General features: G+C 34.1%; 1 protein-coding gene and 1 pseudogene across 16 annotated transcripts in view; one reads left to right on the forward strand and one right to left on the reverse strand.

The window, feature by feature from the left end:
* LOC117086622 overlaps positions 1–9,024 on the reverse strand; it is a 60,665-nt pseudogene extending 51,641 nt beyond the window's left edge.
* Positions 1–16,772, forward strand: part of PCDH15 (protocadherin related 15) — a 1,849,154-nt gene that overhangs the window by 1,114,219 nt on the left and 718,163 nt on the right. The gene's annotated exons all lie outside the window — the stretch shown is intronic.

Below are 16,772 nucleotides of genomic sequence, written 5' to 3' on the forward strand. Positions count from 1 at the left end.
CAGGAACACTCACTTTTAGAAATCTCTATGGAGGCTAATACATAAACAACATTAATCATACTTAAGAATTTGGAGAGAAAATTATTATGGTAATTTAAGTGTTTCCTGATGTAGATTAACCTTAAGGTCATGATGTGCACAAAATCTTCTATACATGAACATTAGGACCTTTCACATAAAAACTAAAGCAGAAGCCTAGAGAAGGTCATTTCTACAACAGGTTCATGTGATGAATCAGCCTAAATTCTAAAAGCTCAAGGCAACAAATGTCCAGCTCAAATACAATGACAAACTCCTTTAGAGACAACAAATTGAGTCACCTAAGTTGATCTCTTTTCCCAATAGACATTATGACATAAATAAGGGGATACACTGTATCATTGTATAGAGTAACAAAACTTTGCTCATGGAATTAATTTAAATTGCCTTAACACCATGGGGCAAGGGGGCAAACAACCTTTTTTTTTTTTTTTTTTTTTTTTACTATAAGACAAATTATGATGTTGAATAAACTTATTACAGCAAAGACAGAATTCTCATTTAATCCAATCATCTCTACAGTGAGAAGCTAACTCTGTCTAAAGCATGCTTGTTTTCTTTTCAAGAGGAGGTCATCATTAAGGTATGCACATGTAAAGTGCATTTCTCGTTTGTAGTCTTGGAGGGCATTTATTGTGAGAACAAATGAACATTTTTTTAGTCATTGCAAGCTATAGATAGAGAAAAATATTTAATCATGTACTTTATTCCTGTAAGAGGATTCAGAATATATGGTCTCAGTAGTAGTTATCTTCAGAACAATAATCAGACCACATACACAAACACATACTCAATGCCTTGCACTTACATTTTCAGACATAGGACTTGTTCTTGCTGAAGACGCAACACTGAATTATTGTGGAATACTTTTAAATAGGTGGTTTCATTTATACAGAGGATGTCGATCCACCTGGATTCCAAACTATATTAATATCAATAACAAGATTAATAGTTCCTGTTAAAAGAGTACCTACTAGGGGCCTTAAATACATTATTTTTCAGACTCACAGGAGCATTACAAAGTAATAAGGATTATTATTGAGCACTTAGGAAATGCCAGGTGTTGTAGTAAGCTCTATCCTTATTATATATTTTAATTCTTATATGTTACATGTTTTAATTATCATAATTCTCACACAGCATACATATGATAAAAGAAAAAATAAAAGTGAGATAAGGGAAAATTGGGATGCAGAGGCCTTTGTATGTCTCCCCGGAGATTTCACAATTTTTTAGAGTCAAATTCATGAGAAACTTGGGCAATTCTTGTGCCAAACCTATTGCTATTCTTTGGCTATCAGAAACTGACCTTATCTCTGTATCTTATTTGAATTGAGTACTTAGATGGTAAAGAATAAAAAGAAAAAAGTAAACGAAATAACCAGACAGAAACAAGCATGTATACAAAATAGTTTATAAACTAATTTTTAAAAATAAAAGTAGGGACTTTGGAAAGGTATAAAAGAGACAATTATTCTAGTTTTGGTGAATAAAATATATACAGTTACATTTCTCACATTTTCCCACAACAGTAAGTGATGGAGAAATACAAAAATAGTAATATTAATAGTAATAGAAGAAATAACAATAACTACAATTTAACTGTTTAGTCTGAGAATGATAATGTACTAATAAAATCTAAATGCTTTAGAACAAGAGTAAACATCACCTTGACAATGATATAGTAATGTTTCAGAAGAGGGAAGTCTAAACTGAGGTACTTAAGGTCTTTGGGGATTGTGGTAAAGTGATTTAAACTGAGTCATTTAGGTATGAAATTAACTGAGATTATGCAGAGGTTATGATACAGTAATTTAAGACTAGTGGGCAGAGCGAGATGCATCTGGAAAAAAGCAGCCTCGATAAGTAAACTGTTGTTTGATAAATTATTTATTCATATGGGCAGAATGGTGTCTCTAATAAATTGACCTGTGAAAATTTCCTGAAGAAAATAAAATTAGTTGGCTTATGGTTTTATCCTTTCATAGAAAATGTTTTTGAAGCAAACAATAAAAAGTTTTGTTAACATAGGTGGTTTCTTATTTCTCAGAACTCTCTTGTAGTAAGTTTTCAACCTAAGCTGGAGGACAAACGATAATCATCTGCACAAATAATCAATCAAGATCAATACCACTGTCTTCAGGGTCATGATTGCATATCAGATTTCTGGTGGGATCATTTCAACTATCATATAGGTTAGGTTTTTATGTTTGTTTGTTTCTTTGTTTTGGCTGCATGATCATTGATTGTCATATCAGAGTGGCTACATAGAAACATTTTTGATTATGAAAACCCAATATTTGAATGCTGAGTCACAGACAAATAGTAATAGAAATATTTTACATTCTAAGCCAAGAGCCAAGAATGCCCAAATTAAAGCAATACAATAGAACCCATGACCAAACCAAAAAGCTTTAATGATTGGATGTGGGGATACTAGATTTATCACCTTGACTTGTAATTTTTTAAAAATTTCCCATATTTTCTTAATAAAATAAAAATAGAAAGAACTATAGGAATATGAGTAAACTTTCCTCCTAGAAAATGCCTCATGTTTCATCCCGACAGGCCAATATTATTTCTCGTACTGCTATATTTTGAAGTACCACCTCCTCAGTGTTATGAAATCTCCAGGTGATCATTTCTGTGGCCTTACTGAAACTGTTCAGTGTTCCTGATAATATCTGAAGCATAGATAGTATGGTTTAAAGACAGGAGAAAACTACTCATAATTAGATATGAGTACTGTTCAATATCTCAAAATGAGGCCCCGTTTTTCTCTTTCTTGAAAGAAGTTATCTAGAGTTCTCTTTTTCTAGAGTTTGAGGGGGAAATGTGCCCAAATCATCCATGAGTAATATTGGGCACCATTCTGAAAGTATAGTATCTAAATTTACAAAGATAACAATTGTTTTGTATAATTTGTTGGCCACACCCAATAGACTTTTGTTTTGCAAACCTAACACTGGTCTTTAGAATCTACCCAAAGACTTATCATTGTCCCAAATGCCTTCTTTGTGTGATTAAAATTTATTGTACAGTTTTGGTGACATTCAGAGGTAATCAGGTGAAGGGTAGAGAATATAATGCAGAAACATCAAAAGATTACCCACTGTAAGATTTTTGAGACAATTATTACATGTACATCATCTGTTCCCTGTTTCCTTTCTCAAATTTATTTCTACAAAGATTAAGAGAAAATAGTTTCTACAAATAATCCCTGGGTATTTTTTCAGGAGCAGTAGGAAGCTTCTTCCCTAGGTTTGCCAAATAGAGGAAGTTAGAGCTTTGTTTATCTGGCCAGTTTTTCTGTTTGCCATATAAAACGCAATTAGAGACTGAATCCAGTTTTACTAATTACTGATTAAACTACATGCTTCATCACAGTCCAGCACTGAAAGGAGCTGGTTGGTATTTGCAATAAATTTTGGCAACCTAAGAATTGGTTTGATTTTATGGTTAAGCCAAATCATGAACAAAGTGAAGGCAGGTAAAGGAATCAGACCAAGGGATTCTACAGCACAGTAAGCAACAGTAAGTACAGGAACCTTGTATGTGCTCCAGCTAAAAAATAACAATAACTTGTTAACAATATGAACTTGTGAGAACTTAAAAATAATGAGAAAAATTAAGGAAAAAAGCATGCAGATAAAAGCACAACAATCCATTGTTCTAGTCAGATAGATTGTAACCCCTTAGTCTTGTGTGAAAATTGTCCATGTCATACAGTTTTATTCTTAATCTAAAGCTCATGGGTAAGAGCTGTTTTTTTCCAAAGATCATCAATTTTTTAAGAATTCTTAGTCTTGACTTTTCTGAATGAACAGCAGGCATAATATCACAGAGTGAAGACATATTTTTCCAGCTGGAAGGCTTGATTACTGAAATTTATACCATGGAGTTGAACTCTTTTGACACCAGTTAAATGTGTATTATAAGGTCCTTTCTGTAAATACTTATTTAATGTGTTTTCTCTCTACGAGCTACTTAGGTTGGTGCAAAAGTAATTGCGGTCTTTGTCATTAAAAGTAATGGCAAATTGTTCAGTGTCCCTGATAATATCTGAAGCATAGATAGCATGGTTTAAAGACAGGAGAAAACTATTCAGAATTATACATGAGTAATTAAGATTGTATATTTCAAAATGAGGTACTGTTTTTATCTTTCTTGAATTAAATTATCTAGAGTTATCTTTTTGTCTAGGGTTTGAGGGGGGAAATGTGTCAAAATCATGCATGAGCAATATTAGGCACCATTCTGAAGGGCACCATTTTGCATTAAAGGTAAGGCAAAGACAGCAATTACTTTTGCACCAATCTAATAGATCAAGCAGAGGTTGCATGGAAGAATATAATGGAAAAGCAGCCTGTATTTTGGTGCTAAGATTGAGTACATTGCTTGAGCTTCTTCTAGTATGTTTCCATGTCCACTTTGTAAGATCTAGCCCCAAATTAGAAGGGAGATACTCAGCCTCATATGGCAGATATAGCAAGATTTTATGGTGAGAGTTGTTGAGTGTCAGAGGTGTAGAACTAATGCCTATGAGAGTTAAAGTGGCCGTTCTTGTCCAAAGATGCCCAAGAATGTTTATGTAATCTTGCTAGTTTGTGTTTTAAAACACCATTGGCTCTTTCTCCTTTTCCTAAGGATTGAAGAGATAGGGATAGTAAACTGGCATGGCATTTAAAACTGTTTCAGATAGACACAGCAAAATGGGTGCTTCTATCAATAGAAAGATAAGTTACATTTTGAGAATAACCATCAAGGACATCTTGAAAACTCAGAGCAAGTGCCAGTTGCATACAACCCAGTAGGAGGTATTCAAGTGAACACTGCATGTTGGGTTCTTGTCAATTTCCCACCTTTATAGTTACACAGAATTATGCTGTTTACAGATGAGACATGCAACAAAATAGCATGAGAATAATAAGGACTTTAGTGAGGGCTGCCTGTGGAACATAAATATTAGCTAAGGCTTTTCTTTCAACCTCCATATTTTCACTTTTTGTATAAAATTCTACCTTTTTGATACCCACCTCCTTATCAAGCTCATTAAGTTGTTGATTACTTTTAATTGTAATTTATATTGTTTCCATAGCATTCTAAATTCAAGAACTATTCCAATGGTATACCTATACACTGTCTTAGAACTTGGTAACTGTTACGTTCAGATAAGTGTGATAAATTCTGCCAACCGGGATCATTTTTATCCCTGATTAAGGGATAATCTAAGAATGAGTTACTACATGTTATGCTATATACAGGTTGTCAGTTTTTTACATCAATTTTATAATATGACAAAGGAGGCTAAATATGGAATTCCAAAGAGGGAGAATAAGCCAAAAAAAAAAAGGAAAAACCACCACCACTACCACCACAACAAGACTTGCACAGCAAGAAGAACCATAGAACCATGTCAGCAGAAGTCTCTACTAGTCTGGCTGTTGCCCTTAGACAAGGCAAGTAGCCTTTTGCCACTGAGTCTGTGAAAAAAATTTATAGATAACTTTAAAGATGAATAGTCTTTAAAGATTCTGATAAAGTTAAGTCAAAACACCAATGGCTTGTCCAAATTGATCATGCACAAATTGGTAAAAAGATCTAAGATAATTAGGAAGGCCAAGGAGTTAATTTTAAATCACACAGCCTCCTACTCCTCCAACCCCCCACCCCAATCCTGCCACTCCCAGGACACACAGAGATACATCCCTGCAGCTAATTATGCTTAGAATACAAGAAAGAGATTGAGTCACTAACAACTAAGTTAAAATTTAGAGGTGCAGTAATTTTAGAAATATTGGAAGCTCATTGCATTCTATGACCTACAAAATCTGACTCCCTAGGCTGCTGTATGGAGTAGCCATTCTTTATTCCGTTACTTTCCTAATAAGCTTGCTCTCACACACACACACACACACACACACACACACACACACACAAAACCACCCCAACAGCCGGAAATAAATAAATAAATAAATAACTCTTAACATAAGTATATTTTCTAAACAGTTTTAGAAAAAAGAAAAAAAAATGAGTGTTTTGTAATATCTCCAAAGTGATGGATTATAAATCATATTCTAAATAGTGAGCTTCCTTCTTAAAAAGTTCTAATTTTCATTTGAACACGTTATATACTTTCTGAGCTATAAGTAGTAGCTGGAATCAGTCTGAAAATTATCTCATCTTGAGAACATAGCAAAAATTGTCTGCATGTTTGATAAGAGTAGAATTATAGAGAGATTAAAGGTCCTTCAGGTTCTAGCAGAAGACTTGTATAAGGTAGGTGGGTGCCTCAGTATACTTCTGGAGTAAAACTGTCCAGGTACATCACTGATTTTTCTAGAGAAAGACTAATGAGTATTTTCTATTATGATCTAAAACAGACAATACAAATAGCAGAACATGGATTTGGAATGCTAAAATACATTGTCTCAGGTAGCATGGAAATTAACATAATATAGGATTTTGGCACCACAGGAAACAGGGCTAAATATTTTATTTGTAACTGCAAGATCTGAAATAAATGGGTACCCCAGCCCACTGGATCTCTTGATCGGGAGAATAGGAGTGTTCCAAGGACTAGTGCATAGTATTTTTAATTATTTTTCTATTAGACACAACTGCTGGCTTTTTTCCTTTCCCTTTTGGTTGTAGAGGGCAAGTGTAGACAGAGGCTTAAATGGGTCAGTCAGAAATGTGATGTGTTCTCCAATACAGCCAATATTAGTAGATCTTCAATTTCAGTTTGAGGTCAATACCAGGCTCCTGGTACTCCATAGTCAAAATTAAGTGTAATATGATTATTAATTGGGTTTTTTTTTTTTTTTTTTTTTTTTTTGAGACAGTCTCTCTCTGTCGCCCAGGCTGGAGTGCAGCAGTAGCAGTAGCATAATCTCAGCTCGCTGCAAGGTTCACCTCCCTGGTTCAAGCTATTCTTCTGCCTCAGTCTCCTGAGTAGCTGGGTTACAGGCACGTGCCACCAAGTCCGGCTAATTTTTTTTGTATTTTTAGTAGAGGTGTGGTTTCACCATGTTGGTCAGGTTGGTCTTGAACTCCTGACCTTGTGATCTGCCTGCCTTGGCCTTCCACAGTGTTGGAATTACAGGCATGGGCCACCACACCCAGCTGAATGGGTGATTCTTTAGAGTTCTCAAGAGAAAGCCCATCAAGGGAGCACTTAAATTAGCAATTTTGTTTGCATAGGAAATCCCTACCTGTTAAATGAGGGGATGTGCTGTCACAAAGGAGCAAACAATGTTAAAGATCTGAGGGCAAAAGCTATAGAGTGACACACAATAATAATGTGTATTTTTGCAAATACTCGTCTCCGAAGTACTTTATTGACTCTAGAGGAGTGATTGAATGCATGTGTGGCAGGGTCTGTGAGCTATATTAGTGTATCTGAATCAATCAGAAACCTTGATACTGTCTTTTAATGTTTAGAGAAATGAGAAATCAGGGAATTAATGACCCCACAGATCAGCATCAACTTCCTTGATCACATCCTTCTTTTTTAAAAATTTTCTTTTAGGTTTATAGTTAGTGCAGAATAGCTGTTTTCCAATGTCCTTTGTGAATCTTTTTCTGATTTCCTTTCTGTTTACAGTTATCTATCAATGTTTTTATTCAGGAAGCTTCCTCCTCTGGTACTCGACAAATGAGTGGAAATGGCCAGTTGTTTCATCTGTAAGGCTGTTAACTTATTCAGAGATTTATTCTGTTTTTACTCTATGACTTTTTCAAATGTTCAGTTAGGAATTGGAGTTCTGTTTGTCAATGAAGTTATTTTCTGATCTACTTTTTCATATTACATTACCTAATTTTGGCTTAGGGCTCTTTGCAAAAAGTGATGAGAGGGTTCAGGTCCTATCTCTCTCAAGATCTACTCCTAAATATTTTCTAAAGGTGTTGGAAAGCCCATTCCTAAAGTTTCAGATTGATTCATTCTTTCTCTTTTTATAATGAGATGGGAGTCGACCCTATTTTCAAGAAAGTCTTGGGGTAGCCTCCAAAATATTTTCTCCGCTGTGTATAGCTTTCCTAAATACTTCTGGTTTTCTCTAATATTCAGGATCTTTCATTCACTTTAGCTTATCCTAAGTCTTCATTTTTTTATCCAATGCTTTTTAACATTAATTTTCTTACTAACATAAGATTCATTTATGTAGATCTGGGAGACATACAATATATGTTGTTGGAATGACTATAAATTCCTCTGTACTTTGTCCAGACTTTTACATTGATTCTTAGTTCAGACTGAGAATGAAGGCTAAAAATAAACTATAAGAAGCTTGTTCATGTCTAAAGAGGATTTAACTTTAAGAGGCAATTGAGATTTGTGAAACTCAGATTGTGAAATCCAGGAGGTAAAGGGCCAGGTGAGAAAAGGGAGTAAAGGCAGAAGGTATTGAGTAAAAAAGGACAGGGGAAAATAAATAGTCTATTAAGTTCCATTTTAAGACTCCTCTCAAATGAATAACTTTTATAAATATAAAAATTTCACAAAGTAGCTTCTTAATTGTAAATTATTTGTATGAAATTATGCCTTTTTGAAAGATAGTCATGGAATTAGATTTGTAAGGTAGATACATATATGAGGCAAGGGTTCAGCCTACAGAAGGCATACACTTAGTGTAATTCAAAGCCATGAGAATCTAGCAACAAGCAGTAGAAAGTGTTGCTTTTGCATTGTGTTGCTTTTGCATATTGTTTTCAGCCCTCCAAGTTAATGATTTTATTTTATTTTATTTTTAATCCCAGCCTCGATAATCTGAGGTTCTTGGATAACAGGAACTTTTTTATGGGAGATTTTATACAGAACCTGACTCTCACAGACTGAACAGGATAAGAATAAGGAACATTTGCCTAAGGTTTTGAAAAATTGACTCCAGGGAAAATTGATCCGAGGGATACCAGTTTGAGGAGGAACCTTCGGAAGTTATTCATCCCAGAGCTAGCTCTAGGAATCAACTTATCAGGATCCATGTCTGGCCATTTTTGTCTAAACCTCCTCTTAGAGACTCACAAAAATGAAGACAGAAGGACACAACTGAGTAATTCATCAATAAAGCAGATTTAAATCAAACATTAACATTTTCCAATCTAATCAGATCACAGAAAAAGTCCTAAAATAGATTCTATTTCCCATTAGACAACATAAAATTAGCATTTGGGAAGCTGATAATAAGCAAAGTTGAGACACGATCAATACCTAGACCCCACCATCTCAGTTGCAGAGAGTCTCTCAAGGCTTCCCCAGTAGAGCATTCAGTTTGCAAGTCAAGGATCTTAAAACATATCAAGAGAGGGAATCTCAGCTAGAACTCAGTGGTGCTTACAGTTCATTGCTCTCCTCAATATATCAGTAGATAATCTGTGAGTAAAGTACACCTGAATTTATTGGAATACATTGTAATCAAAAAGCGCACTACCCTGACAGAATCCTAGAAGTGTTTACAAGAGGTCAGAATGGAATATTTACAGAGCTTTGGAGTCTGGTCTCAAGTTGTGTAATACAGATCTTTCAAGAGAAGGAACTGATTAGGAATGGAGAAAAATCATGACATATATAATTTAGAATTGGTAGGTATAGTGAAGAAAATCTTGTTTCATAAGTGAACTGTTTGCACACATAAGCAGACTATTGTCTTCAGTAAATTGATCTGTAGGAATTTCATGGAAAAATAACAAAAAGCAGTGAAGTTACTTATTTTTTTTCAATACATTGATCAACAGAAATTTCCTAGAATCGACAAGTCATTGCTATGAACTCTTACCTGAGTAATGTTGACACAAATTATTAGTGGACCTCAACCCACAACCCCATATAATAGATGCTGATAGTTAATACTACTCTTACACTTACCATCCGCTAGATATTCTTTTATGTGTTTCACAACTGCATTAGTTAATGCTTTCAGCAATTCTATAAGGTAGACAATCATATTATGCATTTTTTACCAATAAGGAAGCTGAGACATAAAGTATAAGTAATTTTCCCAAAACAAAGCAGAGGGAGCCATAAGCTAGGTTTCAAACTCAAGGAAGCTAGTATTAGTGGCTGTATTCTTAATCACTGCATTGTAATGCCTGTAACACATTCATTAATAATACCATTTAAGTTTTGGAGGCAGGAGAACTGACATTGACATGAAAAAGTTTTAAATAAAGGCTTAATTCTCATATTATCATTTACAAAGAGTATCACAGTGGGATATTGACTTCAAGTTTATGAACTGTCTTTTCTTTTTTTTTTTTTTTTTTTTTTGAGATGGAGTCTCGCTCTGTCGCCCAGGCTGGAGTGCAGTGGCCGGATCTCAGCTCACTGCAAGCTCCGCCTCCCAGGTTCACGCCATTCTCCTGTCTCAGCCTCCCGAGTAGCTGGGACTACAGGCGCCCGCCACCTCGCCCGGCTAGATTTTTGTATTTTTTTAGTAGAGACGGGGTTTCACCGTGTTAGCCAGGATGGTCTCGATCTCCTGACCTCGTGATCCGCCCATCTCGGCCTCCCAAAGTGCTGGGATTACAGGCTTGAGCCACCGCGCCCGGCCTATGAACTGTCTTTTCTTAAACTATAAACTATGAATAACATTTTCTACTTTTTATGATTTTGAAAGGTTTCATAAGGGAGCTAGTGCATAAAAATAGATGAGGGGTGGTCCTATAGAGTCAGAGAAGTGTACATTCATGAAGGGAGGAATTTAAACAAATAATGTTGAATATAAGGCAAAATCTTCAGAAGATACTGAAATATGTCTAATTTAAGTAAAATAAACATAGCAGGGAACATGGGGAGATAATTATGGGTGTGAAATTATTACAGTTAGGTGAGTCTGAAATGATTTAGTGGAAGCTCTAATTGATGTGGTTGAAAGGTAGAATTCAAATAATATTTTCAACATTTCTTGTTCATTCAAATTCTATTAGCATACTTTTATTTATTTTGTTTTTCATAATGTGTTGTATAAGATTTAATACATGTTTACAAATATGAAAACACATGAGTTTCTCATTTCCATTTGTGGGCTGTAGGTCAGCTCAGATTCTTTTTGATGTTCAAAATAAATGTATACTATATTATTTTAGGAATACATACTAATTTTGAGGTAGTTATAAATGAAAAAATTGTAAAAAGAGATTCCTAAATTTAGAGATAAAAGTTGTTTTAAAAAATCTGATTGAAATAAAAACAGTAGGGAAAATATGATACACTTAATTTCTAGATATATTTTAAAGTCAATCAGTGTATACATATTTTTCAAACCGAGAGAAAAGGGTATGTATTATTCAGAATGTTGGGGCATTGTACACCAAAGTAAAAATCGAATTTTGCTTGTTATATTTTCTAATATCTATGTACCTATTTTTATAATATTTTGCCCAAAAATTATTCTTTTAGGTCATCTTCCATTTGGATAAGTTTAAATTTATTTTAATGAGCTTCTTTCCTGTTATGATTCAGAAAGTTTAATCTTACAATGCCCAAAGCATCCATATATTAAAAGTAGCTGATATGATGCATTTAATTTCTAGGTTAACATCCCTTTAATTTAGTTTAGTGCATCTTGTTTTTGTATAGAGGCAATATAAATGTCTTGATTCAATATAGATGCAAATTTGTCCCCACTGTCTGTTTATAGTTGTGTGAGCATATATTACTTTTTCCTTTAGCATTGAGATAATTTTTATGTTTACTATGGTTATGATATTAACCCCCCCCCCCACTTTTTTTTTTTTTTGAGACAGAGTCTCAGCCTGTAGCCCAGGCTGGAGTGCAGTGGTATGGTGTGATCTCGGCTCACTGCAACCTCCGCCTCCCAGGTTCAGGAGATTCTCGTGCCTCCTCCACTCTAGTCCTGGGATTACAGATGTGTGCCACCATGCCTGGCTAATGTTTGTATTTTTAGTAAAGGTGGGGTTTTGCCATGTTGGCCACGCTGTTCATGAACTCCTGGCCTCAAGTGATCCTCCCACCTCAGTCTCATAAAGTGCTGGGATTATACGTGTGAGCCACTACACCCTGCCTAAAAACCATTTTTAAAGACAATGTAAACTCATCCTAAGCAGAGGGACATTTAACTGTATCATCCAACAAATATTGAATGCCTGATGTGGATTCACCTAGCATTAAAAGATTATAATAGCAATACTTTATAGAAAATCATATACTTGAAAAAAAATGCTGATATTTCCTGAAGAAAACTCTGGGATAATTTAGTTATCCAACTTTTATAGGTACTTGCATAGAAAATTGATGTAGAAAGCAATTTGTCTTTGCATTGCATCACTAAGTAATTTTCATGGAAGGCCAGCTTTAAATTTCAAGTTTAGTCTCAGTTAACCAGAAAAAAAATACAACAAACATTGTATGTGTATTTGCATGCCCAGGTAACACACACATACACACAAACACATACACGAAGGCACAGGGGCAAAAATAAGAGAGATCACTGGCTCAAGAAGATAATGGCAAAGAATAATTATTTAAATATAAGTTATGTTTAGCTTAGTTGCATGCAGCTCGCCTAACAGAAAAGGGATTATATTTTGAATCTGCAAATACTCTTTTTCTAGCGAGAGAGAGGTTGCATAGTGGAAGTTATAAGAATAACAGTTGGTTTCCTATTTCAGGATTTAAGTTGACTGGAATTTCAGAAAACTACTCCCTAAAAACACGGATAACAAAAATAAAACAAAATGAACTCTTTTTTTTTTTTAATGTGGCAATAACATGGAAAAAGAAATAGAATCGTTCAAAAATCAGATAAAATAAGATAGCATGAGTCTATTGATGTAAGAAAGCTTTAAAATCCACATTTGTTTTGGAGCATCTGTAAATTGCCTGTCGTCTGGATCCTATATTTTAAGATTGTAAGAGTTTTAAAGAATTTATAGGAGTTAGGAGATAAAATCTGGTCCCTAACCAGGTTATCAAGCATTAAGGCAAAAATATACTAGCTATGAAGAAGACCACTATACAGTAATTATAAAAAAAACTAGCCGGGCGAGGTGGCGGGCGCCTGTAGTCCCAGCTACTCGGGAGGCTGAGGCAGGAGAATGGTGTGAACCTGGGAGGCGGAGCTTGCAGTGAGCTGAGATCTGGCCACTGCACTCCAGTCTGGGCGACAGAGCGAGACTCCGCCTCAAAAAAAAAAAAAAAAAAAAAAAGTTCAATTTACTAAGAATGTGTAGCAATTCTAAATATGCATGTACCTAGCTACATAGTTTAAAATATAAATTAAAAAATCACAGACATACAAGGAGAATTTAACAAGCCATCATCATTGTAGAAGATTTAAACATATTATTGTCAACAATTGATAGATTAGCAGACACAATATCCTATCTCAGTAGGATATTGAATATATCCACATATACTTAAACTTTTCAATGGACATATATAAAAACCTATATTAAAGGTATAGGTTTGATACTACTACTACTACTACTAAGTTGTAGAACATACTTTGTTTTGAATAACCCATGAAACTTTAAAAATTGACCATACACTAGGCATTAAAGAAGGTTTCAATAAATTTCATAAAAGAATCTATTAGTATAGCTATATTCTCTGACATCTACATAAATTAGTAATCAGTAATAAAAATCATGTAAAATAAATACATTTGTATTTGTTAAAACTATCTTTTAAATAACCTATGGGTAAAAAAGAAATCATAATTAGAAGACAATTATAGCTAAATTACCACTAATATAAATTTTTAAAATTTTTGAAATATGATTCTAAAAGCATTTAGGGGACAATTTGTAGCCTTAAATTCTTATATTTGGAAAGAAGAAAGGCTGAAAATCAACAAAATAAGCATCTATCTGAAATATTGTGTGTGTGTGTGTGTGTGTGTGTGTGTGTAATGAAAAGAGAATATGGGCAAAGAAGATAAAACTAAATAATAAAAAACATAAATATCCAAATAATAGACTGAACAAAGCCAAAGTTTATTTAATTTATAATTAAAATGAACAGTAAAAATAGAAATTAAAGAAAGAAGTCAAATAAATAATATTAAAACTAGTATTGCAGAAATAGCTGCAGAAGGGACTAACAGATTTTTGAAGATATGACACATACACATTAGTAAAATAATAGACATATTTCTAGAAAAACATTAACTATAAACAGTGACATCTGATATGATAGAAAACCTAAATTCTAGAACTAGCAATTATGTTTTCCCTACACAATAAACCTGAGGCTCAAAATGTTTTATGGAAGAAATCCAAGAAACATCTAGGAAACAGAAAATTACAATGTTCTTCAGCCTTCAAAGATACAGGAAAATGTCACTAAAACTGTAGAAAGTCAGGACGAATAAAAATTTTCCTAAGAAATTATTAACACATTGATCCAAGCAATGTTATATATATATATATACAAATATACACATATATATTCTAGATCAGATTTATTTTATTCTGATAACACAGGTCATTTCATTAAGAGACAAGATATTTTCTCACATTCATCAATTAAAGGAGAAAAACCATTGCTGATCTCAGTAACCATAGTGTCTTGAAAAAATTTAACCACTGTTCAAAAGTACACACACACATACAAAATAGTCTTATATAAGATGAAAAATAAATTCCTTACTTGGAGAATGGGTATCTACAGAAGTCTAACACACCATAGTAGTTAATAATAAATCAATGCAAGATTTTCTTCAGAATCAGGAAGAAAGTGAGGATGTTATCTCTCACCACTTTTATTGAACATTTTATTGGTGCCTTCACTAGTGCATTAAGGCATGAAAAATAAAATCATTTGGTTCAGGAACACCATTAATTTTTAATTTATTAGAATTGCCAAAGGTGTCAAGCAAAGATGCTTGATAGAAAATCAACGTAATAAATTCAATTGTGTGTATATGTGATATGTGTTTACAGGAACATGTATAAAATGTAATATAAGTATTTCATCTGCAATAGCAAACAAAATATGAGTTATCTGAAATAATCAAAGATGAGCAGGATCAATATCTGGAAATTAATACAGTTTATTGACAGAGAAGACCTAAATATATGTATGAAGAAACATACAAAATATTTACACTGTCTAGGAAATACCATTATCTATCAACGTAGAAAATGATCTACAAAAAGAATGAAATTCCAGCAGCTCTTTTCTGTTGGGAGGGAGTAGGAAATCAGGGTCCATCCAAAATCTTTTTTTTTTTTTTTTTTTTTTTTTTTGAGACGGAGTCTCGCTCTTTCGCCCAGGCTGGGGTGCAGTGGCGCGATCTTGGCTCACTGCAAGCTCCGCCTTCTGGATTCGAGCGATTCTCCTGCTTCAGCCTCCTGAGTAGCTGGGATTACAGGCACGCACCACCATGTCCGGCTAATTTTTATGTTTTTAGTAGAGATGGGCTTTCACCGTGTTTGTCAGGCTGGTCTTGATTTCCTGACCTTGTAATCTGCCCTCCTCGGCCTTCCAAAGTGCCGGGATTACAGGCATGAGCCATTGCACCTGGCCCCAAAAATTCTTAAAAAAGAATACGGTGGGTCGATTTTCATTACCATAGAATGTTATTTTTAAAGCTGTATTCTATAAGAAAATGTGATATAAGTGCAAAGAGAGCTGAAACAGACCAAGAAACCAAAATAAAGGTACAGAAATGGATCCATAATATACCATGGAAAATAGAAATATATATATATATATATATATATATGTATGTGATATTTAGAGGTCAAAATGGATATAATTTACTTTCATTAGTTTTTCAAATAATTTATTTCTCATAAGGAAAATTAAAATGGTTCAACACTTATTAAATAATTACAATAGATAATTTCACATATATTGATGACATATATGAAAGACAAAAATCTAGAACTGTTAAAGGAAACTTTAGAAAAACATTTTTATGTCTTTATGATCAGTAAAGTTTCCTTAAATAAGCCAAATTAAATATATATATTTTATATATATATATATTTATATATATATCTTTATTTATATTTTTATATATATATATATATATATATTTTTTTTTTTTTTTGAAACGGAGTCTTGCTCTATCGCCCAGGCTGGAGTGCAGTGGCGCATGTGTTCATTAAACACATGAGAAGTTGCCAAGTAGTCAGAAACAAATGTAAATTGAAGAACATAAAATACCAAGTCTCAACAATCAAAATGACAAAAGTTTAATATCAAATCTTATAGAAGATGGGGAGAAAGAGGAATTCTGAAATTGCTGGTAACTGAGAAAATGGCATAGCCAATTTGGAAAATAATTTGATATTAACTAAGTAAATATAAATATGTGCTATACCTGAGCAGACGTGGTGGCTCATGCCTGTAATTCCACCACTTTGGGAGGCTGAGGCGGGCGGATCACGAGGTCAGGAGATCGAGACCATCCTGGCTAACATGGTGAAATGCCATCTCTACTAAAAAATACAAAAAATTAGCTGGGCATCGTGGCGGGCGCCTGTAGTCCCAGCTACTCCAAAGGCCGAGGCAACAGAATGGCGTGAACCTGGGAGGCGGAGCTTGCAGTGAGCCGAGATCTCGCCACTGCCACTCCAGCCTGGGCAGCAGAGCGAGACTCCGTCTCAAATTAAAAGCATATATATATATGTATATATTTATATATGTTATATATATATATTTTATGTGTGTGTATATATATTTATATATATATGTGTATGTGTGTGTGTATATATGTACTATGCCCATGACACAGCACTTTTGTTTGTTCCTAAGCATATAT

Source organism: Trachypithecus francoisi, unplaced genomic scaffold (assembly GCF_009764315.1).
Source record: "Trachypithecus francoisi isolate TF-2019V2 unplaced genomic scaffold, Tfra_2.0 Contig00586, whole genome shotgun sequence".
NCBI classification, from domain to species: Eukaryota; Metazoa; Chordata; class Mammalia; order Primates; family Cercopithecidae; genus Trachypithecus; species Trachypithecus francoisi.